Source organism: Sus scrofa, chromosome 14, assembly GCF_054392235.1.
Source record: "Sus scrofa isolate SSC_HxYL_T2T_F1_AM1 chromosome 14, Sscrofa_HxYL_maternal_Yorkshire_Landrace_v2.0, whole genome shotgun sequence".
Classification (NCBI taxonomy): domain Eukaryota; kingdom Metazoa; phylum Chordata; class Mammalia; order Artiodactyla; family Suidae; genus Sus; species Sus scrofa.
The window spans coordinates 89,493,830-89,520,862 of NC_139396.1; the positions used below are offsets into that span (position 1 = coordinate 89,493,830).

General features: G+C 40.6%; 1 long non-coding RNA gene across 7 annotated transcripts in view; it reads left to right on the forward strand.

Annotated features, from left to right (window-relative positions):
* The window catches only part of LOC102165048 (uncharacterized), a 1,242,341-nt gene that overhangs the window by 789,374 nt on the left and 425,934 nt on the right, over positions 1–27,033 (forward strand). Inside the window, exon 1 of one of the 7 annotated variants that reach the window (XR_014827982.1) lies at positions 2,297–2,377. The exons of the other annotated variants lie outside the window; for them this stretch is intronic. This is a non-coding gene — a long non-coding RNA (uncharacterized LOC102165048). Of the gene's footprint in view, positions 1–2,296; positions 2,378–27,033 lie in introns of those variants that run through there. 7 annotated transcript variants of the gene reach the window in all.

A 27,033-nucleotide genomic window follows, 5' to 3' on the forward strand; every position in this document is an offset into this window, starting at 1 on the left:
ATTATTTTGTAAAGTATGTATTATAATTAAACAGGGGCACAAAGGCTAATTTATCTAAGATCACCCAGTGCCTGTATCCTTGAGTCAGGATTGTAGGGCTACCAGAATCTAACCTCTTTCCAGTCTTATCACTTTGCCTTTCTAGAGCCAATACAAGTTTCCCCCACTGTCTGAAAGTAGAGCATTCATATGAAAACTCTCATAATCAGAAATGGTGTAAAGTGAAGAAGTAATTACCTTAGAACACAACTTGCTGATGGACACACAGGTAAAGCACAGATGCTCATAGACACAGTTCTCATATGTGGTGGCTTGATGCTGAAGTGCTGCATGTGGTTTGTTCCCAGTTTGTGGTACCACTTTCACCACTAGGTGAACTGCCTGTTGGAACAGCTTGCTGCAGAACAAACATACTGTTTCTGCTTTCACCTTTTTACATTGTAAAAGTGAAATCCTCTGGCTTTCTTTTGGTTAATGAAAACAGGTACTAATGAAGTTCATTATAAAAGCCAAGTGGTAATTCCCATTGTGGCTCAGGGGCTTAGAACCCAGCTAGTATGCATGGGAATGTGGATTCAATCCCTGACCATACTCAGTGGGTTAAAGATCCAGCATTGTACCAAGCTGCGTTGTAGGTTGCAGAAGAAGCTTAGATCCAGTGTTGCCATGGCTGTGGTGTAGGCCAGCAGCTGCAGCTCTGATTGAACACTAGCCCAGGAACTTCCATATGCCACAAATGCCACCCCCCCAAAAAAAAAGCCGAGTGATGTAAAGGGAACTTGTAAAAAGTGGGGGATACCTGTGCTTTCCAGGAATGTTGGCAGGATAAGGATTTCACATGTCTTTCATCTGGCACTTCCTGAGTGAGACTTTTAAGCCCTTAAGCTCCTCTACTTTTCCCCCTTACTGATAAAGGCAGCTGACTATTCATCTGCCCTGGGGGAGAAGGATACCTTCTTTCTTAGAAATGCCTTTATTTCATGATTGAGTGACCACAGTGAGACTGTCTCAAGTCATCAGTCATATACTTCTACCTTAACTTCAGTACCCTTTTTGGTTTTAATCATTGAAGGTCCTTTTAGAGAGGGCATTATGCTCTTAATTACCAGTATCCCCACTACTAGCTCTGGTTTTTTACTTCAGTTGTATATGCTACTTCTCTTTGGATTTTATTTTGAGTTGTGAGGTTTAAATAAGACAGTGCATGTAAAGTGCTTCCTGCAGTATCTGACTGATGTTAAGAGTTCAGTGGTAGCTACCATAATGATTCTTACTGAGTTGAAAATATTCCATAATCACAAAATGAACCCTTAATCCATATTAGTTATTCAGATGAGGACTGATCAGCTGGCAGGACTCTGAGGAGATGGGGTACAGATTAGGTCAGTTTTCAAACGGGAGGGCAGTAGGGGAAAGGTCTGTTACATGTGACAACATACCAAGAGGATTTCCTAAGCATCCAGAGGGATTATCTAAGGCAGGGTCCAGCAAATTAGGACCTGTGGTTTAAATCCAGCCCCTTGTATGACCTGAGAGTTAAGAATGCCTTTTTCTTTTTAGTTCTAGATGGTTGAAAGAAATGTAAAGAATAATGAGCATGATGTTTCATGATATATGAAAATTACATGAAATTCAAATTTCAGGGTCCATAAATAAAGTTTTATTGGCACACATCCATGCTCATTTGTGTCAGCATTTTCATTAGCTGCTTTTGCTTTGTAATGCAGAGCTGAGAGGCAGCGACAGAGATTGTACAGTTCACAAAGCTGAAACTATTTATTCTCTAGTTCTTTAATGTAAAAGTTTGCCCTCATCTGAGATAGAGTGATTTAAGAAAGGGCAGTGAGGGAAAATTCAGTTCACAGAGCCACCAAGGGGAGGTCCAGGTGACTCGGGCCATGAAATTAAATTCTGTCTAGTTCAGTAAGTACTTACTGAATGATACTGCTCTGGGTACAAAGACTTATTCACTTCTTTTAGAATCATCACAATATTATTAATTCATGGAATTATGGGCAGGAATGTGGAGTCACCTAAACTGGGGTTCACATCCTGGCTCCATCATTTCCTGGCTGTCTGCTCTGCTGGACATCTTCTGTTTGCCTCTTGAGAGCCACTGTCCTATCTTTGCTTCTCTGGTTTATGCCTGGTGAGGTTGACTCATGGATTTCACTGATGAACTCCCTTGCCATTCAGATTCCAGTTGGATTTGGCCAGTGGAAGGTATGGGCAGGAGGCCAGATGACAAGAAAAGAGGGAATGAAAATATTTATTCTGCTGCTTCTCTCCTTGCCAGTTTGTTGTGGTTGGTGGCATGCCCCTATTGAAGGCTGCAGCTCCTGTTTGAAGGCCTTTTCCATCAACTGGATACCTACTGGTAACTACTCCCTCCTCTTTCCCTTGAGCTTAGGGTTGTGAAAAGCTCCAATGTTGCTAGCTTTAGGCTGTTGCAGTAGTCCTTTTTTAGTTATTAAAGATTACCCCAGCATTAATAAGCAAGTCAAGTGAGCTTCAGCTTCCTCATCTGTAAAATTAAGATATCATATGAGTTACTGTGATCACAAAAGATGTAAGCTCCAGGCACATTGTCTGGGCATGCAGTAGGGGCTCTGTAAGTGTTGTTGATCTGCTGCTCTGCTTAAGAGCTTATGGTTTCTTAAGAGAGACAAGCCAGAAGGCTACAGAAAGGTTTAAACCAAAATAGTACTTTAGGAATTATTAGCAAAGATCAAATTTGTAAAGTAATTTGTAAATAACACTAGTAGGATCTGGATGTGTAAAGTGAGGGAAGAGGGAGGGATTAGGGATAAAGGTGAGTTTTTTACTTGTGTTATTATCTGGATGGTGGCATCACCAGTGGAGATAGAAGAGGCAGGAGTTCTTATATTAGGCAAGAGGATGATGGGTTCCACTAGGGCAAGTAAAATTTGAAATGTCTGTGGGATGATCAGGGGACATCCTCTCAGACAAGTTGACTGAGAGGCACTGGAGAAAGGTGTAGGCAGGGGAGTGGCATTTGAGAGTCATTTGGTACAGGCAGTAATTAGGAGAGTCAAAGATCATAGGTTTGGTGGAAAGACAAGAGGCTCTAATGGCAAAACGACTAGACTGGAAGCCAAATGATCTCACTTCTTGACTGGGTTTGCCATTCACTAGCTGTTTAACCTTGGAGATATGTTGAGATCCTATTTTCTCAGCAAATGTTAAATAAGGAGATAGAACAAGGTGGTATCTGTGATTCAGTCTAATTGGGGGATAAACCACGAAATAAGCAGAGATTAATGATTGTAGGCTCAGCTGCTATATGAATGAAAGCCTCCATGGTCTTCCTAATTAATGTCTATGTAGAGTGAGAAGAAGGTACAAAAAATATAAGACACAGTTTCATGAAATAATAATAACAGCAACAACAACAGCTAACTTTAAAACATTTAAAAAATTATAAGATATATAATGTGCCAACTTCTACTGTACAGCAAAATGATTCAGTTATATATATGCATTCTTTTTTATATTCTTTCCATCATGGTCTATCCCAGGAGGTTGGATATAGTTCCCTATGCTGTACAGTAGGATCTTATTATTCATCCTTTCTAAATGTAATAGTTTGCATCTGCTAACCCAGTCTATCCCTCTCCCTTCCCCTTCTCCCTTCAACCACAAAAACTCTTCACTAAGAACATTCAGTGCTTACTCTGTGCCAGATATTGTTCTATGGGCCTGACGAGTATTAACATTTAATGTTCACAACAACCCTGTGAAGTAGGGGTGCTTAGGAGCCTCCATTTTACAGATGAAGAAAAAAAGGCAATAAAAAGGTTAAACATCTCATTCAAAGTCACAAGATTATAAGGACCAAACCCAAGTTGCTGTAGAGCCTGAGTATTTAATCCCAAACTATCTATTCATGGTGAAAACTGTGAGCTCTAGGGAAGTAAGTCAGTGCATACACATTGGAACTAATAATAATTTTAGGTTATTACTAGTAATGATTTTAGCTAAAGTTTTACGAGAGGAAGAGTCAGGAAACAGACATGTCAGTTATGATATATTTACTAGTTCGTAGGAATCTTGATTGCTGACCTGGATTTTCACTACATTTGCCAGATACTGAATATATATATATTTGTCTTTTTAGGGCCACATGCATGACATATGGAAGTTCCCAGGGTGGAAGTCACGGAGCTGTATCTGCCAGCATATACCACAGCCACAGCAACGTTGGATCCAAGCTGCATCTGCGAGCTATGTCACATCTCAGGGCAATTCCAGATCCTTAACCCACTAAGTGAGGCCAGGAATCAAACTTGCGTCCTAATGGATACTAGTTGGGTTTGCTATTGCTGAGCCATGACAGGAACTCCTGAATATACTTATGATAAGTGTATTTTTGTAAGAAATTTGAAAAATATGTGCACACACATATATGATGCACTTATATGTAGTATATACAAATTTGGTCTTTCACCTCCCCACCCACCTTGCCCCCAAGAATTGTGCTTGGCTATGTTACTGTCAGTTACAATGAAGGTAGGTGAAAATAGGTGCAACTTATGAATATTGTAAGGCTATTGTTGACTCATTGCCTATTGATATTCTATAATGTCCTTTTTTTTTTTTTTTGCAGATTACCCAGGTAAAATTCTCTTGTGGTCTTGTTAATATTAATTATAATTCAAAAATAATCACTTTGGTTTTTCATAGAGACCCTGTGACAAAGAAAATGGTCAAGCCTTTCTTTTCACTTTGGGTCCTTAAAGGTTTCAGAGCCAAATCTAGGCCAGTGGGCAGCATTTGTGTTATGCATTTTTAGCTTTATTCCTGGTCCCACCTTATGATCCTGCTTGTTTTTATTTACTTTTTTACCTGCTTTTATTTTATGGCATCTTGTTGTAGCTTATATAGCCATAATCTGAAACAAGGCAGAATTTAAATAAGTGTATGCATATAGATCCACTAGCATATACATATTCAGATACACAGTGCATTTTGGACTCTCCAGGCGGCTGCTGTTGGCTTGCCAGCCAAGAAACTATTAAGGTCCTGTAACTACTCAGCATACTTGCTGATAACCAGGAGGTCATCAAAAAGAAGTGGATAATTAGGAGGATTATCACAACCATCAATTTACTGTCCCTTTGATGAGTGTTGGTTGTACTTAACGACTCACTGAAGATCAAGTCACATTGCCTTTCAGCAGTAATATGAGTTTAATAAGCATTAGTGTATGATGACAATGAGTAAACAATCATCTTTATAATGACAACATTTTGGTCCAGGCAGGAGGGAAAATATTCCTGACTAGGCTTGCTTGACTGTGACAGGAGATGGAAAGGCAAAAGCTGGGAGAGGGAATGAAAGGGCTGGTGGATTCAAAAATATATATATAAAAAAAAATGAGCCTAAGAGACATGCAGTTGGGGTGAAGGGTGGGAGAGAATGGGCAGAATTGAAGGATGTTGTAGTGTGACCTTGGCTCAGAGCAAGGAGTGAGGGGGGCATTGTATTAGAGCATGAAGAGTAGGGGTGCTTGAGTCAGATAGCTGGCTCTAACTTACTAGCTGTGTGACCTTGGGCAAGTCACCTGACCTCTGTGTGTCTCAATTCCTATCTAGAAAAGCATGAACAGAAAGTACCTTCCCCATGGGGTGGTTGAGAGATTAAATGGTGTAATTCATGTAAAATTCTTGGGTCAGTGCTTGGTACCTTCTGGGTGTATAATAATTGGTATTGCTTATGTACCTGGTGCTAGCTGCTAGCACAGAGAATGCAAAGGTTCTTATTTCAGGGTTTTTTCTTTTTTCTTTTTCTTTTTTTGTCCTTTTAGGGCTGTACCTGCAGCATATGGAAGTTCCCAGGCTAGGGATCAAATAGAAGCTGTAGCCACCGGCTTACACCACAGCCACAGAAATGCAAGATCTGAGCTGCTGCAATCTGTGACCTGCACTGCAGATCATGGCAACACTGGATCTTTAAGCCACTGAGTGAGGACAGGGATAGAACCTGTGTCCTCATAGATACTAGTCAGGTTCATTTCTGCTGAGCCATGGTGGAAACTCCTTATTTCAGGCTTTTATGGGGATTTGCAGTATTTTGAAAGTGGGAATGTAATTGTGGGAAACATTAAGCAACATATAGATCATTATTTGTACTGTGCACTACATGCTATATATTTCATTTGGCGCTGACATTTATGTTGTGTTCTTATCTCACCTCCCCGTATATATATTGCTTGGCATTACATGGAACATCTACATGGTCAAAGTTCAATAAGTATTCATGGATATGAATTAAGGGATGCATTTAATACTTTGGAATAATGAAGAAATTACTGAACTTAAAATTTCAAATGAAAATGTTATGAAAATATCGATAATAATAAGCATAAGATTGGATAGGGTTTTTGGCTCGTTTCAACCCTTTCATAGACACATTAATCTTCCTAAACCCTGTGAGGTAGACAACATGCTACATACAGTAGCTCCATTTTACAGATGAGGAAATATGTGGCTTCGAGGTTCAGTCTTACGCCACAGCTGGGAACTGATGGAGCTCAAATCAGAATTCAGGTCTCTGGGCACCTCCAACAAAGAAATTGTTTTTCATACTGCTTTGGTTTAAGGAAATCTAAAATCAGTGATCAACTGACCATTAACTTCCATGGAATCTCTCTTCTTCACCTGTAATAAGAGGGGAGTTACAAATTCAGATTTTTGAGGGTCTGAGTTGGTCACATGCATATGTGCAATAGGCTGAGTGGAGAAAGGGAAGTGGGGAGAACTATGACTAGAACTCCCCACTTCCCTTTGGATCCATGCCTCACCTGAAGGGGGCAGCTGCTAATCAGCTCTAGGTAATGACTGACAGGCAGGAGATTGAGGCCCAAAGTGGCCAATGCTTATTATTATTGTTATTATGATTTAAAAAGAGCCCCCTATCTGGCTGTTAATGTGAATCTTCCATTTGAAGTATTGATAACTAACTCAAATTAAAAACAAAAAAGTGAATTACAAGGATCAAATGAATTGCAAGAAATAGGCTGGCCAAATCAGGCCCACAGGCCAAACCAGTATGCCACCTCTATGTTGGATGATTTTCAAACTCTCTTCTAACTCTAGGATGCAATGAAAAAGGCCAACAGCTTCTTGCTGAAAGGTGGAAGCTGTTTATCTCCACTCATCACTGAAACTCCTCATCTCTGTTTCCATTAGAGAATATTCATTGGTACCAGGGGATGATGCCACCCCGAGGTCCTACTGACACAGAGAGATGGAATTACCATGCCGCAGTGCAGTGAGTGACAGATGCCGATGCAGGGGAGAGAGAAGCAGACCTGGGTTGAATTATGTAAATCCATGGCTACGCTTTAATAAGGCACTGCAATAAAACTGTCAGGACTGCCAAGTTTGGGAAATAGGTTGAGCAAGGTTTCCATTCCCAGCACTCTGTTTGGGGAGAAAAATGCAGAAGAGCTAGTTCATCTTTGAAAACCTTCAGAAACACATCAGGGATTCCTGAGCTTCTTGCTCCTGCCAAGCAGCATTTGCGGTGACAACTGGTGCTGAATCCCCAGCAGCCCACACAGAGCTAGCTGGGAAAGGAGAAAGCTGAAGTTTCAAGGTTGATATTTTCTAACGCGATCTCAGAGAGACTGAGCTTTCTATCCTCACCTGCCAACTATTCCTCAAACTAGTCAGCCCCCTCTTTTGTTTCACAGCCCTGCTTCTACTGCTTGTTCTTGGAATGTGACAAAGGTGACAGGGGCTTGGTAGTGGTGGGATTGGTAGTGGTGGTGGGTATTTTTTTTTCCCTATCAGGTGGTAAGGGCTGGATTGCTTCTGCCTTTATGTTAGCCATCCAAACCTATTTTTCTGTTTTTTTTTTTTTAAAGTATTTTTTAAAAAGCTCCCCATCTTGATATAGGACTAGGATTTTCATGATCAGGGCCCTATTGGTCATGGACAACAGAGGCTCATTCTGAGAAACTAAGCCTAAAGTCCCCATAGGAAAGGAGTTCCCAGAGCAGGTGTTTTTGCAGTTTATAGATATTCTTTTTTTTTCTTTTTAGGTTCACACTCATGGCATATGGAAGTTCCTAGGCTAGGGGTTGAATTGGAGCTGCAGCTGCCGACTTATGCCATAGCACAGCAATGTGGGATCTGAGCTGTATCTGCAAACTACTCTGTGTTTTGTGGCAACGCTGGAGCCTTGACCCACTGAGTGAGGCCAGGGATTGAACCCACATCCTCATGGACACTATGTCAGGTTCTTAATTCACTGAGCTCCAATGGGAACTCCTCCTTTATAAATATTCTATGGTCTTAACCAAGTGAGGTCTTTTTCCAATGAGGGAAACTGAAAGGGCAACCCACTCTTCCATTTCTTCAAAAATAACCAAATAAGTTTGTATGGAGGGGGCAGGGGATAACAGATGAAAAGAGTCTTCTGAGCCATATCAGTGAAATATTTATAGACCTTATTTGGATCCTGAGTTAAACTATTAAAAATTTGTAGGCCAATTAAAAACTAGATAAAGGATTATAATTAACATTGTTCTTTGTGTTAATATTGTGGTTGTGTTTTTTTCTAAGAGTCTGTCTTTATCTTTTAGAGATGCAGGCTGAAGTTTTTTTGGATAAGATGATATAATGTCTGGGATTTTAAAAAAGTTATCTGGGAAGGGATGAGTGCAGCTGTGGGCTACATCCAGCTTGTGCTTATTGGTAAGAGCTGGTTGTTAAAAGTTTTAGGAATTTTGTGAGATAATTGGTTAACAGTCATTATTGGAAATTGAATTCTATAAACCTTCAGTTAAATAAACTGTATTGTTATAGAGCTAATATTTTGCTATAGTTACTACTAGCTTTGCTCTTTTTTTTTTAAATTGGTATTTCCCCAATACAATTTCTCTTTTCTCCTGTACAGCAATGGTGACCCAGTTCATGCTTCATCATAAGTGACTAGACATAGTTTCCAGTGCTACACAGCAGGGCCTCATTGCTAATCCATTCCAAAGGTAATAGTTTGCATCTATTAACCCAAAGCTCCCAGTCCACCTCACTCCCTCCCCCTTAGCAACCACAAGTCTCTTCTCCAAGTCCATGAGTTTCTTTTCTGTGGAAAGGTTCATTTGTACCATATATTAAATTCCAGACATAAGTGATATCATATGGTATTTGTCTTTCTCTTTCTGACTTACTTTACTCAGTATAAGAGTCTCTAGTTCCATCCATATTGCTGCAAATGGCATTATTTCATTCTTCTATTTTATGCCTGAGTGGTACTCAATTGTGTATATATATACCACATCATCCTAATACAATCATTTGTTGGTGGACATTTGGGTTGTTTCCATGTCTTGGCTATTGTGAATAATGCTGCAATGAACATGCGGGTGCATGTGTTTATTTATTTATTTATTTATTTTTTCACTGTACAGCATGGGGACCAAGTTACACATACATGTATACATACTTTTTCCTTCCATTGTTGTGTTGCGATGTAAGCATCTAGACATAGTTCTCAGTGCTACACAGCAGGACCTCATTGTAAATCCATTCCAAGAGCAATAGTTTGCATCTGTTAACCCCAAGCTTCCTATTCCTCCCACTCCCTCCCTCTACCCTCAGGCAGCCACAGGTCTATTCTCCAAGTCCATGAGTTTCTTTTCTGTGGAAAGGTTCATTTGTGCTGTATATTAGATACCAGTTATAAGTGATATGTACGGTATTTGTCTTTCTCTTTCTGACTTATTTCACTCAGCATTGGAGTCTCTAGTTCCATCCATGTTGTGCAAATGGCATTATTGTATTCTTTTTTATGGCTGAGTAGTATTCCATTGTGTATATATACCACATCTTCCTAATCCAAGTCTTGGCTATTGTGAATAATGCTGCAATGAACATGCAGGTGCATGTGTCTTATTTAAGGAAAGTTTTGTCTGGATATATGCCCAAGAGTGGGATGGCTGGGTCATATGGTAGTTCTATGTATAGTTTTCTAAGGTACCTCCATACGGTTTTCCATAGTGGTTGTACCAGCTTACATTCCCACCACCAGTGCAGGAGGGTTCCCTTTTCTCCACACCCCCTCCAGCACTTGTTGTTTGTGGACTTATTAATGATGGCCATTCTGACTGGTGTGAGGTGGTATCTCATGGTAGTTTTGATTTACATTTCTCTACTAATCAGGAATGCTGAGCATTTTTTCATGTGCTTGTTGGCCATCTGTATATCTTCCTTGGAGAAGTGTCTCTTCAGGTCTTTTGCCCATTTTTCCACTGGATTGTTGGCCTTTTTGCTGTTGAGTTGTATAAGTTGCTTGTATATCCTAGAGATTAAGCCCTCGTCCATTGCATCACTTGAAACTATTTTCTCCCATTCTTTAGGCTGTCTTTTTGTTTTCTTTTTGGTTTCCTTGGCTGGGCAAAAGCTTGTCAGTTTGATGAGGTCCCATTGGTTTATTCTTGCTCTTATTTCTGTTGCTTTGGGAGACTGACCTGAGAAAATATTCATAAGGTGGATGTCAGAGAATGTTTTGCCTTTGTTCTCTTCCAGGAGTTTGATGGTGTCTTGTCTTATATTCAAGTCTTTCAGCCATTGTGAGTTTATTTTGGTGCATGGTGTGAGGGTGTGTTCTAGTGTCATTGGTTTGCATGCAGCTGTCCAGGTGTCCCAGCAATACGTGCTGAAAGACTGTCTTTTTCCCATTTTATGTTCTTGCCTCCTTTGTCAAGATTAATTGACCATAGGTGTCTGGGTTTATTCCTGGGTTCTCTATGCTGTTCCATTGGTCTATATGTCTGTTTTGGTACTAGTACTACACCGCCTTGATGACTGTGGCTTTGTAATATTGCCTGACGTCTGGGAGGGTGATGCCTCCTGCTTGGGTTTTGTTCCTCAGGATTGCTTTGGCAGTTCTGGGTCTTTTGTGGTTCCATATACATTTTTGGATTGTTTGTTCTAGTTCTGTGAAAAATGTCATGGGTAATTGGACAGGGATTGCATGGACTCTGTAGATTGCTTTGAGTAGTATGGCCATTTTTACAATATTAATTTTTCCAACCCAGGATCATGGAATATCTTTCCATTTCTTTACATCTTCTTTAATTTCCTTGATGAATGTTTTATAGTTCTCGGCATATAAGTCCTTTACCTCCTTGGTCAGGTGTATTCCCAGGCCTTTGATTTTTGGGGGTGCAATTTTAAAAGGTATTGTGCTTTTGTGTTCCTTTTCTAATACTTCATTGTTAGTATGCAGAAATGCACTGATTTCTGAATGCTAATCTGATAGCCTTCTACTTTGCTGAATTTGTTGATCAGTTCAAGTAGTTTTGGGGTTGAGTCCTTAGGGTTTTCTATATATAGTATCATGTCATCTGCATACAGTGACAGTTTTACCTCTTTTCCTCCTATTTGGATGGCTTTGATTTCTTCGGTTTGTCTGATTGCTGTGGCTAGGACTTCCAGTACTATGTTGAATAACAGTGGTGAGAGTGGACATCCTTGTCTTATTCCAGATTTTATAGCTTTGCTTTTGAAATTACTCCATGATTGTATCTGCGTGGTGGGAATAATGTATAACCCAGTCTCCTGCACATCTCTTCCCAGGCCACATTCAATATCATTATGTTGTTAGATTGAAATGTTGTTAAATTAACCAGAGAAATCCCTGAACACCACAAACCAGGGAAAATATGGTTATTTTGCATCCACCAGCACACCACTGGAGATGTGGGAGGGGTTTTAATGAAACAAGATCCATCATGAGTTGATGATTGTCTTGAAGTGAAGTGAAAGGAATTGGCAACGTTATATCTGTCCTCTCTTATGCATGTTAAAATTGTCTAGATTGATAAAATTAAAGAAATGTGCCATTTCAAGCTTTCCCTTGGAGATATGAAGGTTTCAGAATTGAGAAATTAAGACCCCATGATTCAAAGGAAAGAGCCATGGTTACAGGGCCAAGAATTCCTTGATTAGCTCTGCTCCTGAGAAGGTGTAGGACTGGAGAAAGTCTGTTGGGGTCTCTGCATCTCATCATTCCTAAAACATAGTTTGGACATGGTAAGTATGGCATTCAAGACCACAGGTGAGTGCAGGGATGAGTTAGTACAGGTGAGTACAGGCTAGAACAGGTGAGACTGTAGAAACATAGTGAAGAAGGATTGCAAAGTAGGAGAATTATCCTTCGCTACTAATTTCCATTTATTCTGGATTAGCAACTTCTGAGTGACCATTTTCCAGAAGCTTTTTCTTTGGAGTAATTTTAGCTTCATGACTTATGATGATGGGTCTTTCTGGGGAGAGACTTATTTATGATTACAGAAGTAGCTATAACATGGAAGTTAAAAGTGCAGGCAGGCAAAAAATGGACATAACCCAAATGTCCATCAACTGATGTATAGATAAATAAAATGTGAAATACTCATGCAATGGAATATCATTCGGCTATAAAAAAAAGGAATAAAGTACTGATACATGCTACAGCATGAATAAACACTGAAAACATTGTCTTAAGTGAAAGAAGGTAGTCATACAAGACCACATTGTATGCTTCTGTTTATGGAAATGAAATGTCCAGGATAGCTAAGTCTGTTGATATAGAAAGTAGATTAGTGGTTCCTTAAGGCTGAAGGATTGAGGGGAGGATTGGGAGGAGACAGCTAAGGGCTTGTGAAGTTTCTTGTTGGAGTGATGAAAAGATCCTAAAATTGGTTGTGGTACTGGTTGCATGGCTCTGAATATGCTAAACCCATAGGCTTCTGTATTTTAAATGGGAAAATTATATGTTATATGAATTAAATATTTTAATACATCCGTTAGAAAAAGTTTATTTTCACTCTGGTTCAGTTTGCTTCTCAGCTGTGGGATCTGGGGCAAAATTTTTGATATTCTCTGCTTATTTCCTCATATGTAAAATCAGAATAAAATGTACTTGCTTCATGGGGTTTTGTGAAGATTTAATTTAATCCTCATGTAGAATATACCAAAATACTTGAGGTGTGCCCTATACATGGCAGTAAATGTTAGCTACTATTGTAGACTTGTTATAGGGGAAGAATTTTCTCTTAACAAGTGGAGCGGGGGGGGGGGGGGAGAATATGCTGATTTTTTTGTTTTTTTTTTGTTACTTAATCCTGGTCTGGGGAAGTGAAAGTATATCCAAATAGCTACAGGTAATAGTAGTTGTAGTGGGTTGAATTGTGGTCTCCAAAAGATATGTTCATGTCTTATTCCCCACTTCCCCACCTGTGAATGTGATCTTCTGTGGAAAAATGGGTTTTGCATATGTAATTAAGTGAGATTATTGAAATGAGATTGTCTCGGATAATCCTGTTGGGTCCAAAATCCATTGTCAGGTGTCCTTGTAAGAGAAAAGCAGAAGGAGATTCAACATGCAGAGGGGAAAGCCACGGGAAGGTGGAGGCAGAGATTGGAGCAATGCAGTCTCAAACCAAAGAATGCCTGGTGCCTTCAGAAGCCAGAAGAGACAAGGAAAGATTCTCCCCTAGAGCCTTTGGAGGAAGTGCAGCCCTTCTTACAACTTAATTTAGGACTTCTGGTCTCTACACTGTGAGAGAATTTCTGTTGTTCTATGCCACCAAATATATGGCAGCCCAAAGAAATGAGGACCCACTGAAAGGTTACACTTCCTCAAACAGCTTCATGACAGTACTCCCTATTACATTCCCTCCATTGATTTGTGTATCGAAGATCAATTTTTCATTCGGAAGACTGAGTTCTTCTTTATAGACTCAACCTCCTCTTCTTGTCTCCCCAAAGGCTCCTTCAGGTCTTTGCTTTCTGAGTTTAGGAGGCCTTTAACCCAGGCATCCTTCACTCTGAGCTCAAGATGCACTCTGCACACTTTACTCTTTGTTTCTTGAAGCTCATCTAAAGTACTTACATTGATGCCACCTAATTTTCTAATGTGCTTACATGCTATTTTTAGTATCTTCTTTTTTTTTCTTTTTAGGGTCACACCCACAGCATATGAAAGTTCCCATGCCATAGCCACAGCAATGCAGGATCTATGCTGCATCTTCAACCTACACCACAGCTCATGACAATGCCAGATCCTTAACCCACTGAATGAGGCCAGGGATTTGAACCTTGATCATCATGGATACTAGTCAGCTGTTACCCCTGAGCCACAATGGGAACAGATTTTTTTTTTCTCAAGGACAGACTTCTAGAGGTATTAGATTCTCCCTTTGCCATCTTTTGCTTTATTTGGCTAGCTCTCTTGAATCCTTCAGTAAGGATGACAAAGGATAGTCATTTGAGTTTCTTACTACCTGAGCGTTCTTTCTTGATAGACAGATAAATAGCTTGATAAAAAAGACATGTTGGACAGCCCAGATCAATGGTATAAAACTTAGAATTTGCTCAGAATATCTTCTTCTGTTGCCCCTGAGTTCAGGAGCAAGTTTGTGGCACTTTGTAGATGAAGAAACTCAGACTCCAATGCTGGGCCAGTCACTAACATCTTTTTTTTTTTTTTTTTGCTTTTTAGGGGCACACCTTTGGCATCTGGAGGTTCCCAGGCTAGGGGTTGAATCAGAGCTGTAGCTGCTGGCTTATACCACAGCCACTGCAACATGGAATCTGAGCCTGTCTCCGACCTACATCATAGCTCATGGCAATGCCAGATCCTTAACCCACTGAGTGAGGCCAGGGATTGAACCCACAGCCTCATGGTTCCTAGTTGGATTCGGTTCTGCTATGCCATGATGGGAACTCCACCATCTGTGACCTTGAGTGAGTCAGCATCTCTTGCATTTCAGTTTTCCCACTGATAAAATCTTAGCTTGAACTAAGTGATCTCTAAGGTCCTTCTGTATTTGAATATCCTATAGTTTTGGATCCCATTTTTATTCTTCTAACTTAGGCTGTAGCAGTCAGGATCTAGTCAGGGGAAAGGAACTAATACTAGGTATTTTAACAGAGGAAGTTTGATAGAGGGAATTGTTCACAGAGATGTTGGTGGGCTGAAATGGTTAGCAAAGAACCCTGAGGGAATCCAGAGTTGAAGACTGCAGGAAACAGCTACATTTACGTGGCAACAAAGGAAAGATTTTGAGGTTACCAGAACCTAGAAACAGGGAGAAGGAGCCCCTCAGTGCTGAGACTTAGATGTTTGAAGAAGGCATTCTGTTCTGCTGATGCTGTTACCTTTAGGGCTCAGAGAATGGAGTTCACCGACCTCTGAAGAGGGACCCAGGCCTCTGAAGCAGCATGATGAGGCTGTTATGCAAGTCCCAAAAGTAGGTGGAGGCTGGGACCAACTGCTGTGCTGGGGGAAGGGGATGAAGGTCCTTGATGGGGTTACAATACGGGACTAGCAAACACTTTTCTCTTCTCATCCTTCAGGCTCCCTCTAGGCCCTGTGTTAGCAGAACCTAACGTGGAACTAGCTGCCAAAGGAAAAATGTAGTTTTCAGAGTCCCAGCCTTGACATCAAAAGGCAGAACATCAACAAATTTGGAGCTGAGACAATTGCCTAAAGACGAGTGCATTCACTTATGCTTATGTTATATATTTATTTTATATTTTTCCTAGGTGTTAAATAAGTGTGCTGAAAAATGGTGTTTATGCAATAGCAGCTTTGTAGTCTGTCTTTGGGGCAAGAATTTAGGGAGATTCACTTAGTTAACAAATGAATATTTGCTAGGAGGAGTAAGAGATGTGATGGTAAGAGAGATGAGAAGTGGCAAAAGGGAATGATAGGTGTGTTTTCCACGTGGTTGACCAGAGACATAGAATTGTCACAGTAATGTGATTTATGCAGTGGGTGGCTGGCTCAGTTTGGGACGTTATAAGAGAGTTTTTATTGTGCAAATACTTAACTCTAAAATAAGAGATTCTAGGAGTTCCTGTCGTGGCTCAGTGGTTAATGAACCCGACTAGTATCCATGAGGACTCAGGTTCGATCCCTGGCACTGCTCAGTGGGTTAAGGATCTAGCATTGCTGTGAGCTGTGGTGTAGGTCACAGACGTGGCTCGGATCCCGCATTGCAGTGGCTGTGGTGTATGCCAGCAGCTACAGCTCCGATTCAACCCCTGGCCTGGGAACCTCCATACACTTCAGGTGCAGCCCTAAATAAAAGGTAAAAGACAAAACAAAATGAAACAAATAAGTAAAATAAGAGATTCTTAGCAAAAGGAAGCCCTTCTCTGGCCTAAGGAGGCTCCAGCAAAGATTGTGATCCTGGGCACCAGTTTTAGGCAGAATTGTAAACACGTCCTCCCATATTCTTGTCCCTGGCTATTTAGTCAAATACTAATATGGATAATTCCTATGGTGGCCTCATAGAATGAGGACACTTTAGAGAGCCTCTTCTTCCACTTCTCCCTGGATCAGTTCAGAGAGAACTCAACTGCTTTTTCTGTCTGTTGTCAATAATAATCAATAGACAGTCAGCCTGTCACAACAACAGGAATTATAAAGATTGGGATGGATAACGGATGTAAATGTTGAAGGCAAAGTTGAGTTGAATCGAATTTAAATTTTTTTCCCCTTAATCACGTTAAGTTTTCATCTCTCAGGGAAGCATCACTTTTACTGGTCATCAAGATGGAGAGGTTGTATGATCAAATTGCAGATGTAATTGTTAAGCTAAATTAAACTGTCAGGAGCTCAGATGAGGCTTCTCTGTTGATTGGAGCTCAGTTCACTCAAAAAGCAGGATATAGCTTGTGATCCTTCCAGATAGTGGGCATAACTCCTGTGAAGAAAGAATTAGCTTTCACTATGTTTTTAAAAAACTTCTTTGGAGGAGAGACTGCGTGTCAAGCTATATCTATTTCTTTTGACTCATGGTTCACAGGGAAACTGTTATTACAGAGTGTTTCTGGTCTTGGACAACTGCTGTTTCATTAAGTGACTTCAGAGATCTGGACACCAAGGGGTTAGATGAGCTGCCAGGAATTTCATATCACGGGAAATGGAAAGCTCTTATTGTTTTCTTTATTTCTTATTGCTAAATTCCATTACACATTGGTCACCACTCTCAGGGCAGAGTGTTTCAAGGTTTTATTGTGCTCTCTTAGTTGTTAGCCAACTGATCTTTGGCCCCAAGCCTTCTTGTTCCTCACAAGTTAGTGTTTGTCATTCCCTGGGAGAGGTTCTGTAACTGTCCAGTTCAGCTTTTGAAGTACTTTTCACTTCGCTTTTTTTCTGTTATTTTTATTTTATGTAAAGCAATGCTCATCATCTTTTTCTCCCATATACTATATTTGAATTTATAGTACCATGCCAAAGGAAATATTGCTTCATTCCTTTGCCTATTACTAGAACACCTCATTTCTATACATTTCTATAATGCTCTTAGCTTTTCTTTTTTTTGCCTTTTTAAAGGACCATTTCCATGGCATATGGATATTCCCAGGCTAGGGATCTAATCAGAGCTGTAGACTCCAGCCTATGCCACAGCCACAGCAATGCCAGATCCTTAACCTGCTGAGCAAGGCCAGGGTTCGAACCTACAACCTCATGCTTCCTAGTTGGATTTGTTAACCACTGCACCATGACGGGAATTCTGCTCTTAACTTTTCAGAGTGTGCTTCATGTCCCTATTTTCATCGTATTAGAGGGTCCTATACTATATCATTCCTGATAAGGTGCTTAAAGGGGTTCAGACTCTGTTTTGAAAGGAGTGCTGCCTGTCATCCTTCTCTGGGCTCAGACATTTGACTCGGTACAGTCTGAGATCTTGAAGGTCAAGTGCCTCTCTTTAAAATTACATGAAGGGTTCTTTTTGATTGGAACTTTATACAAAAGCTAAAAGAATTAGTTGAGAATGATTTTACGGAATGAACTGGTATATTAAAAAGCTGTAATCCATATGCGAGCTAAGAAATTCTTGTCCCTTAAGATCAGATAAAGTTTGGTTCAAAATTATCTTCTTTCTACCCAGGTGTTTTTATTATCATAGGCACCTTTGGTTCTGACTTTCTGTTCCTATAGAATTCCTATTATGTTCTTTGTATCTGATGCTGGTCTTTTTCCACTGACCTTGATGTGGAATTCCAAATGATTTCTTTACACACACACACACACACAAAATCACCTGTAAAATCCACTCACCTAAGATCTTTGCATGTGGCAGCCTTTACTGAAGGTTTTGGGGAGATGAGGAAAGGGTTTCAATGACAACAATGAAAACAACTTCAATTCGTGTATTAGACATTTAGTTCTTAAAAGTCCTCATTGGCTCAGCCAACCTCCTTTTTCATCTTGCTAGCTCACCTTTTTCTTCCTTCTCATTTATTATTTCCTGCTTATTTCTAAGGCAGAACAGCTTATGGGCTGGATATTGTAGTCCCCCATTATCTGTGGGGAATATGTTCTAAGATCCTCAGTGGATGACTGAAACCATGAATAGTACTGAACTGTGTGTGTATATATATATATATATACACACACACACACACACAGAGTCTTATATATATATATTATACCTACAGTATATATATTTTATGTTTTTTCCTGTACATACATACTTCTGATAAATTTTAATTTATAAATTAGATACAGTAAGAGATTAACAGCAATAACATAGTGAAGTAGACCAATGATAATATACTGTGGTACAAACTGTGAATATGGTCTTTCTGTTACAGTATCTTATTGTACAAAGTTAGTTCATTTTCCATCTTAATTAAGCATTTACTATGCACCATGGCTGTAACTTTTTTTTTCTTTTTAGGGCCACACCTGTGGCATATGGAAGTTCATAGGCTAGGGGTTGAATTGGAGCTGCAGCTGCCAGCCTATGCCATAGCCACAGCAATGAAGGATCCAAACTGCATTTGTGACCTATGTCACAACTCACAGCAATGCCAGATCCTTAACCCACTGAGTGAGGCCAGGGATTGAACCTGCATCCTCATGGATACTACTCGGGTTCATTTCTACTGAGCCACAATGGGAACTCCTATGGCTGTAATTTTTGAGTTTGAGGTGCAGCAGCAAAGTTAGCAAGAGTTTCTTTCTTTTTTCTTTACAATTTCATGAGTAGAAAATCTATTCTTACTATAGATCATAGCAACTTCTGCTTGTGACTTTTTTTCCTTTCCTTATTAGGTAGAGAATTTTTACCTTTTCACTTAAAATAAGCACTTTACAGCTTCTCTTTGGCAAATCCAAATTGCCGTCATTAGTACTCTTGTGCTCTGGGGCCATTGTTAAATAACACAAGGGTTACTTAAACACAGTCACTGTACTATGGAGATAGTGGATCTGAAAACCCAGAAGGCTACTGAATAATGGGCAGTATATTTCGGACAAAGGGATGATTCACATCCAGAGTTTGATGGGGAAGGATGGAACAAGATTCATCACGCTACTCAGAACAGCAAGAAACTTAAAACTTAGGAGTTTTTATTTCTAGAATTTTCCATTTAATATTTTTGGACCTCCAGTTGACCATGGGCAACTGAAATCACAAAAGGTAAAACTGTGGGTAAAGGGCTACTATTGTAGTTCTTTGTTGTGGAGTTTGTTCTGTGCATTAGAGGATGTTTGGTAGTATTCCTTATCTCTACGCACCAGATGCTAGAAACACTGTCTGCCACCCTACTCCCCCCAAATTTCTCTAGACTTTGTCAAATGTCCTGGGAGGAAATCTACCCCATCTAGCACCATAGCCTATACTCTCGATTTCATCTTTTACCTCAATGCCTTGTTCTAAACAAAAGCCCTTCCTTACCCTGAAAGCAATTCTAGGACCAATTATTAAGATACCTTTTTTCTTTTTCTTTTTTTTGATATTTTGTCCTTTTTAGGGCTGCACAGCATATGGAGGTTCCCAGGCTAGGGTCTAATCAGAGCTGTGATTGCTGGCCTGTGCCACAGCCACAGCCACACCAGATCCAAGCCACATCTGCGACCTACACCACAGCTCGCGGCAACGCCAGATCCTTAACCCACTGAGCAAGGGCAGGGATCGAACTCACAACCTCATGGTTCCTAGTTGGATTCGTTTCCGCTGCGCCACAATGGGAACTCTGATACCTTTCTTCATATTCCTGCTTAAGTAATACTTATTGATGAAGTGATGTGCGCCAAACACTGTACTAAGCATTTTATATATACCGTAGCACTTAAATACATGCAATTATCAGAAGTTACTTCAAGCATATACAGGTACACACATATATTCTTAACTGTATATATTATATGTAATGCATATATTTATATATATACATATACATGTGTAAACCAAATGTTCAGGAATCCTGTGGCTTTACGGAAACTCCTTGTGATAGAATTGTTTGAGTGGTTTAAATACACCCCATTCCAAATACTGTGGTGGGGTTGACCAGTACTCTTCCTGATAGCTCTGAGGATTCCTGGGAAAGAGCCCATATTTCTCAAGTTGGTTCCCAGTGCGACCCGCTTCTCTATCACCTACTCTAACAAATACTCCTGGATCTCATGGTCACTGCCTTCTCTTCTTTTCTTCAGGCTGGACATTGCTCCCCATTCCTCTTTGTAATTTCTAATAGTAAGAGCAACACAGTATTGTTTGCATTGTGAATAACAGACTTTTTTTTTGGAGAGTTGGGGGATAATAGAAAAGTAACACTGCCCCAGGAAGATTAGAGAACAACTTAAAATCGAATATTAACATCACTTAATATCCCTTGGGTGTTCTTTGGCTGGGAATTTCTCACTGGTTGCCTTTATCCTCTCTCCTGGGTATCCTGCTACACTGTCAGCCTCAGCCTCTCATTTTTTTCATCCTTCTTTTTTTCCACATGCTACCTCCAACCCATAAGTCACCCAACATCCTGAGCATTCTGTGTCAGGTTCTGTCTCCTACTGGTCACACTGGGCACACTGAACTGGTTTCTTTGTATCAGAGTTCATATTCTAACTGTAGATAACAATGGCTTATTCTGTCTTTGATTGCACTCCATCAGAAGTTAAAACACAGCATCTTCATCCGTTGTGTTTCTCTTGATCTAGCTATTTTTTTCCCCTTACTGGATTCCTTCTACTCTAGGAGTCCAGCATGGAGGTGCTAGAACCAGGGAACATGGGGCTTGGAAGTGTATGCCTGCCAAGCTTTTCTTGATGGTGTAATTAAGCCACTGCTGCAGAGCTACAAGGCAGGAGTTAAAGGAATTTTAAACGTCCCTTTAGTTTTTGCTGGGAAGAGAACAATATTGAAAAGTCTTTCTTCATAAGTCCAAAAGTCATTATTTTCTTATTATTTTCCTATTACCATATCTGATATTCTGGCAGGGGTAGGAGAATATTTGTTCCTTAGACATTCATGCTCATTCACAACCTTAGATGGTACATGAAACAAATAATACTATCATAATTTTACGGAACAAAGAGAAAACTGAACAAAAATATCTTGAAATAGTTATTTTAAAATTCCCTCTTCCTTTATACTCTCAAAGCTTGTTCCTTTAGGAGCTACATATTTAACTTCACTTATAGTTAATTATTTACAGCTTATAGTTGAAGACACTGATTCCTAGGGCAATTAAGTGATTTGATTGAAAGGAAGTGATAGAATAAGGAAAAGAATTTATAAAGTGTTCAAAAGCTTTTCATTTATTTTTCCTCATATCCTCCTGTGAGATTTAAGGTAGACCATTAACAGTTAAATTGGATAGGGATTTAACAAGCATTTAATTCAGCACTGATGACAATCCATGAGCTTGAAAATATTTGTCAGAGGATGAATGAATTCTATCATTCAATTCTCATGGTACCTGAAGAGGGAGTATTTTCCTATATGTGAAAAGCAAAGCTTAGAGAGGAAAAATGACTTGCCCAAGGTAGCATAGTTAGGAATCAGCAGAACCAGGACTCAAATGAAAATGTTGATTCACAACCCATAACTCCTTGATATACTGCCATATGATCTGCCTCTTCAGTTAATTAAGGAGGTGTGTACCTCACAGACATCTGTTGAGAGGATTTTGTTAAGTAAATAAAGCTGTTGTAAAGACAAAGCCCACGCCTGAATGATGTAGTGTAGATGGGATTTTGAAAATGGATGTAGAGTTGCAGGAAGGGAGACCCTTCCAGGGTCTGAGAATGGGCTGTTGTCTAACACTTGAAAATGAATTGTCCAAGGTGACACAAGTATTGACAAAGCAAAAGACTTTATTGGGAAGGAATGCCTGGGCAGAGAGCATCAGGGTAAGGAAACCCAAAAGAACTGCTCTGCCATGTGGCTCTCAGTCTCAGGTTTTATGGGAATGGGGTTAGTTTCCAGGTTGTCTCTGGCCACTTCTCTTGCTCAGCCTGTATTTGGTCTGACTCAGGGTCCTTCCAGGCGTCATGCATACCTCTCAGCCAAGATGGATTCCAGCACCAGGGATTCTGGAAGATTGGTCATCTCCTCCCTCCTGCTGGCCCCTCCCAAATTCTCCCTATTAGCTTTCAGGGCAGCACTGTGTTTCTTACAGGGGCCTCCTAATGTGAGACAACTCATGTAGTTGTCATCATGCCTGGCCAAGGTGGATGGTTTCAGTCAGTGGTTCCCTAACACGAATCTCCAGGAGAACCTGCATGTCTGTTGTCTGAAGATTGAATAACTTCTGTGGTAGTCAGTGTCCAAGAGGGCTCCGCTGATCCCTGCCTCCTGAAATTCATTCATACCCTGTGTGGTCCCCTTACCCTTTGTACCAGGCCTGTGTGGACAGTAGCATGCGGCAGAAGTGATAGCATTTGTTATGGTGGCCAAGCAGCCTAAACTGCATCTTCTATCATAGGCACTCTTTGGCTCACACTAGAGGATGTCTCGTAAGTGCCTCCTTCAGATCTTTCCAAGCCTCCTCTCCGGCCTTACTTTAGTCCCTGCTCTCCCTCCTCTCTTCTCTCTCAGATCTCTGGGACAGGGGAGTTGGTTGTCTTCTTGTGAACAGAACTGTGTGGCTGGAAATAGAGGCCTCTGGTCCAAAACCAGTGAGGAATTGTGACCTGGCAAAAACTGTGAGAGTGAGCTTGGAAGTGGATTCTGTAGCTCCATTTGGGCCTAGGGATGCCTGAAGCCCCCATCTGATAGTTTGACCAGAGTCTAAGTAATCTAAGAACTACTCAGCTAAGAACAGCTTTCAGATTCCTGACAAAGCCATTTGGCATTTCAGCTCTGGTTGCCCTTCTCAACTACCACAGGATCTGGGATCCAGCATCTGTCTTGTACCTGAAAGGGCTTTGACTCCTCACTCCTCCTTTCTTTCACCAGCATTGCCTCTCCTTAAGAGCATTGTGATTTTAAATACTAGCTTTTCTCTCTTATCCTGATTCAATAGGAATTTGTTTGTGACCAGCCCAAATGTAGAGAGACAAAACACCTGTTACCTAGGTTTTCCCATTTGTTCTCTGAATGGAACTCATCAAATCTCTCACAGTCCCTTCCTACACAATAAGCAAGTGTGATGGTTAATTTTATGTGTTACCCTGACTGGCTCACAGGGTGCCCAGATAGCCAGTAAAACATTACTGCTGGGTGTGTCAAAGAGGGTGTTTCTGGAAGAGGTTAGCATTTGAATTGGTGGACTGAATAGAGATAATGTCGTCACCAGTGTGGGTGGGCATCATCTAGTCCACCAAGGGCCTGAATAGAACAAAGAGGCAGAGACAGGGAGGATTTGTTCTCTCTGCTTGAGCTGGGGCATCCATCAGATATTAGCTTCTGGTTCTGAGGCCTTCAGACTAGAACAGGGCCCTGTACTCTTGGCTCTCATAGTTCTTGAGTTTGAACTAGAGCTATACTACTTCCCTTCTTGGGCCTCCAGCTGGCAAAGGACAGATCATGTGACTTCTCAGCCTCTGCCAATTACATGAGCCAACTCCTCATAATGAATCTCTTCCTGTCTATCTCTATACGTCCTACTGGTTCTTTTCTCAGGAGAGCCCTGACCAATGCAAAGGTTTGTGGGGAGGTTAATGATGATGTGTGTACTATGGTATTTGACGAAGTGTGGCACCAGCACTGTTGTAGCAGCATCATGAGGAGGGCCTGGGCCCTGATGAGCAGAACAGGCCCTGATTTCAATCCTGACTCTGCTTTCAACCATCTCTGTGACTTTGATCAAATCCTTCTACCTTTCTGACTTATTTCTCACTTGTAATTATGAGGATAGACTGAGATAATAAATGGGACAATGCATTGAAAAGTACAAAGGGTAATACAAATGCTGTGTAGTATTAATCAGGTTATGACTGTATTAAATAACCCATCACATGATAGATGGTTTTAAGTAGGAATAAGGGATTTCCCCCTGCCCCCAACACAATAGATTTGTTTTACAAAGTGGAAATGATTCATCATCATCAGGTTAGGTAATGATGGATGTGCCCAATGATTTACTCTTGCATTCATTCAACAAATATTTTCTCTGTGCCTGCTATGTACTAGGCACTGTTTTATGCTCCTAGGACACCTAAGTAAATACAATGGATGAACAGCCCTGCCTACTCTGGAGCCATTCCTCATGGGTGAGGGGCAGGGTTGTAGTCCCTCTTGCTCAATGGCTGTACTTGGAGCCCAGAGAGAATGGCTGAAAACTGCAGTCTGAGGTCCATCCTCTGAATTCATATAGGCACTGTACTAGAAAAGAATGCTGAGATGCAAAGCCAAGGGATTCAGAACAAAGGAGAGACAGTAAGTGACAGGTGCAAGGGTACCTAAGGAAGGCAAGATCTGGCAGAGTTTCTGAGCAAAAGGAAAAAGTGACTTAGTAAGATTTTTAACAAATCAAGGGCTCCAAGGAGAGAGTATCCTGGTAGAAGAAAGATAGGAAGAATGAAGAGTAAAAGCCCCTTGTTATACCAAGGTGGACGTGATAGGGAGTTGACCTCTAGGGCTAGCAAGAGCTGAATTGCTACACATCAGAGAATAAAAAGGAATTTCATGTGGGAGACATATATGAGGCTGAATGGTGGACTTGGACCACAGTGTAGAGAGCCTTTGGCCTGGCTAAGGATTTGGAATGTAATTCTTCATGCAGTAGGGATTATAGATGATTTTAGAATAAAAGAATTATATAATTTGAGCAGAGCAATCTGGCAGCAGGGTGTTTAATTGACTGGAGAGGGAAGAGGTAAAAGAGATTCTACCAGAAGGAAAGGAGTTGATTATCTCCTCTCTGTTCAGAGCAACATGGTTTTCCCATCCTATAGTGGAAAGAGTCCTTAATCCTGGTTGCATGTTAGACTCCTCTAGAAAATGCTTAAAAATGAGGACCCACCCAAGACCCATTTAATCAGAATCTTCTTTTCAAACACCTCTAAATGATAGTGATGTGTAGAAAGTGTTGGGTACCACTGCTATATGGGAATGCAAAAACTGAGTCAGATTCTCATGCTTTATTGCCACATCTTCATAAACACCTAAAAGGGAAAGAAATATCATCACTGCAGGCTTGACAAATAAGATTTAATCCTTAACTAGATTGTAGTGGATCCTCTCAGTATTAAATAAAGTGGTTGATAGGAGCATAAGGTGGCATTTGGTGCTGGTCATTCAGTTCACAAGGGGTGTGGACTGGAGCATGTGGTAAAGTATGAAAGGTTGGCAACTGGGTCTTTTTGTTTGGGCCATTTTCCAGCCAGGTTAAACCCTTGTTCAGACTTATTAGCTGTGTTTCTAATTGTAAATTGCTTAATCTCACTTTGCCTTGATTTACTCCTGGCACATGATATATAGTCAACCAATGTTAGTTCTTATTGTTAGTGACCCTGAAGAATTTCAGCACAAACAAAAATACTAAGATGATATTTTAGGTATGCTTGTTTAGGTCACTTATGATTAGTTTTCTAGTTAGTTAGGCTCATGATAGATGATGATTGGCCAGCGAAGAAACAACTGATTCATAAGGTAATTCCAAACCTTGTCTCTAGACTTTCCTAGAGGTCTCAGTTCTCTTCAGAACTTTGGAGATGACGTCAGTACATCAAAAGGATACTGATGCACAAAAGGAAAATGTTCATAATATAATAAAAGCCATCTTCTAATGTTCCCAAAGACTCAGGTCTGTAAGATATAAACATTTCTTAGAGTGTTATAGATGAATATCTGGGGCAGATTTTCAAAAGTGGCTCTTTGAAATCAGCTATACTTCAATTAAAAAAATGAGTTGGCATAGAAATTGACCTTTGTCGAAAACCTTCAAAAAATAAAGTCATTCATTGATGTCCTGTAATCTGAGTTAGAGGGATTGAATTCTGTCGGCCATTCTTTTCTTGTTAGCCCACAGGGGCTTCCAGGGATCTTTCTGGAGGGTGCAATGGAAGGCTTAGCAGCATAACAGTCTTATCTATACCCCACAAGCTTCCAGATGGGCTTTAAGTAAACTCTTTATTCTTCTAAGCACACAGTACTTTGATGAGGGAGGGGATCCTATCATCATTTCCTCTCAGCAAATAGTTTTTGCTGTTTTAACCTGTTGAATTTGTGGTTCTGTGCCCTGGTACTGGATCTGCCTCCTTTGAAACCTTTGATTCAATTGGTTGGTTTATCTCCAGGATATGACTAGATTTGTTGTAGTGTTTAATGAACTTGGAAGGTTCTGTTCTGGTTTCAGAGAAGGAGATGCCCATCTGTGTTAGAATGGACTGGGCCTGGAGTAATGTCCTGGGACAACCCTGAGAGTGTGAAGGTGAGAATTTCTTCCTCTTGAGTGGCTGGATGGTGAGCTTCTGAAAGGAAGTGGCCATACTTTACAGGCCATGCATTTCCCACAGTGCCTGGTTTGGCTGCTTGCACTTGGCAAATGATCAATAGATAGGTTTTACCTCAAAAAACTGTGTTTGGCCTGGGTTATGACCTGCTGCCAGGTGCAGTAGAGAAGACCAGGTGCTATTTTTCAGGGCTTCTGCTTCCTTGAGAAGTGAGCCAGTCATTAAAGAGGAAGCTAAATCTACCCCTCTGTTTAAAGGCTCCCGTGTTAGGTAAGAATAGTAGACGAGGCCAAGTAAGAGACATGATCTTCTAATTAGAATTTTTAGCCCAGGAAGACCCAAAAGTTGTCACTCTGCCGCTTGTAGTCAGACCAA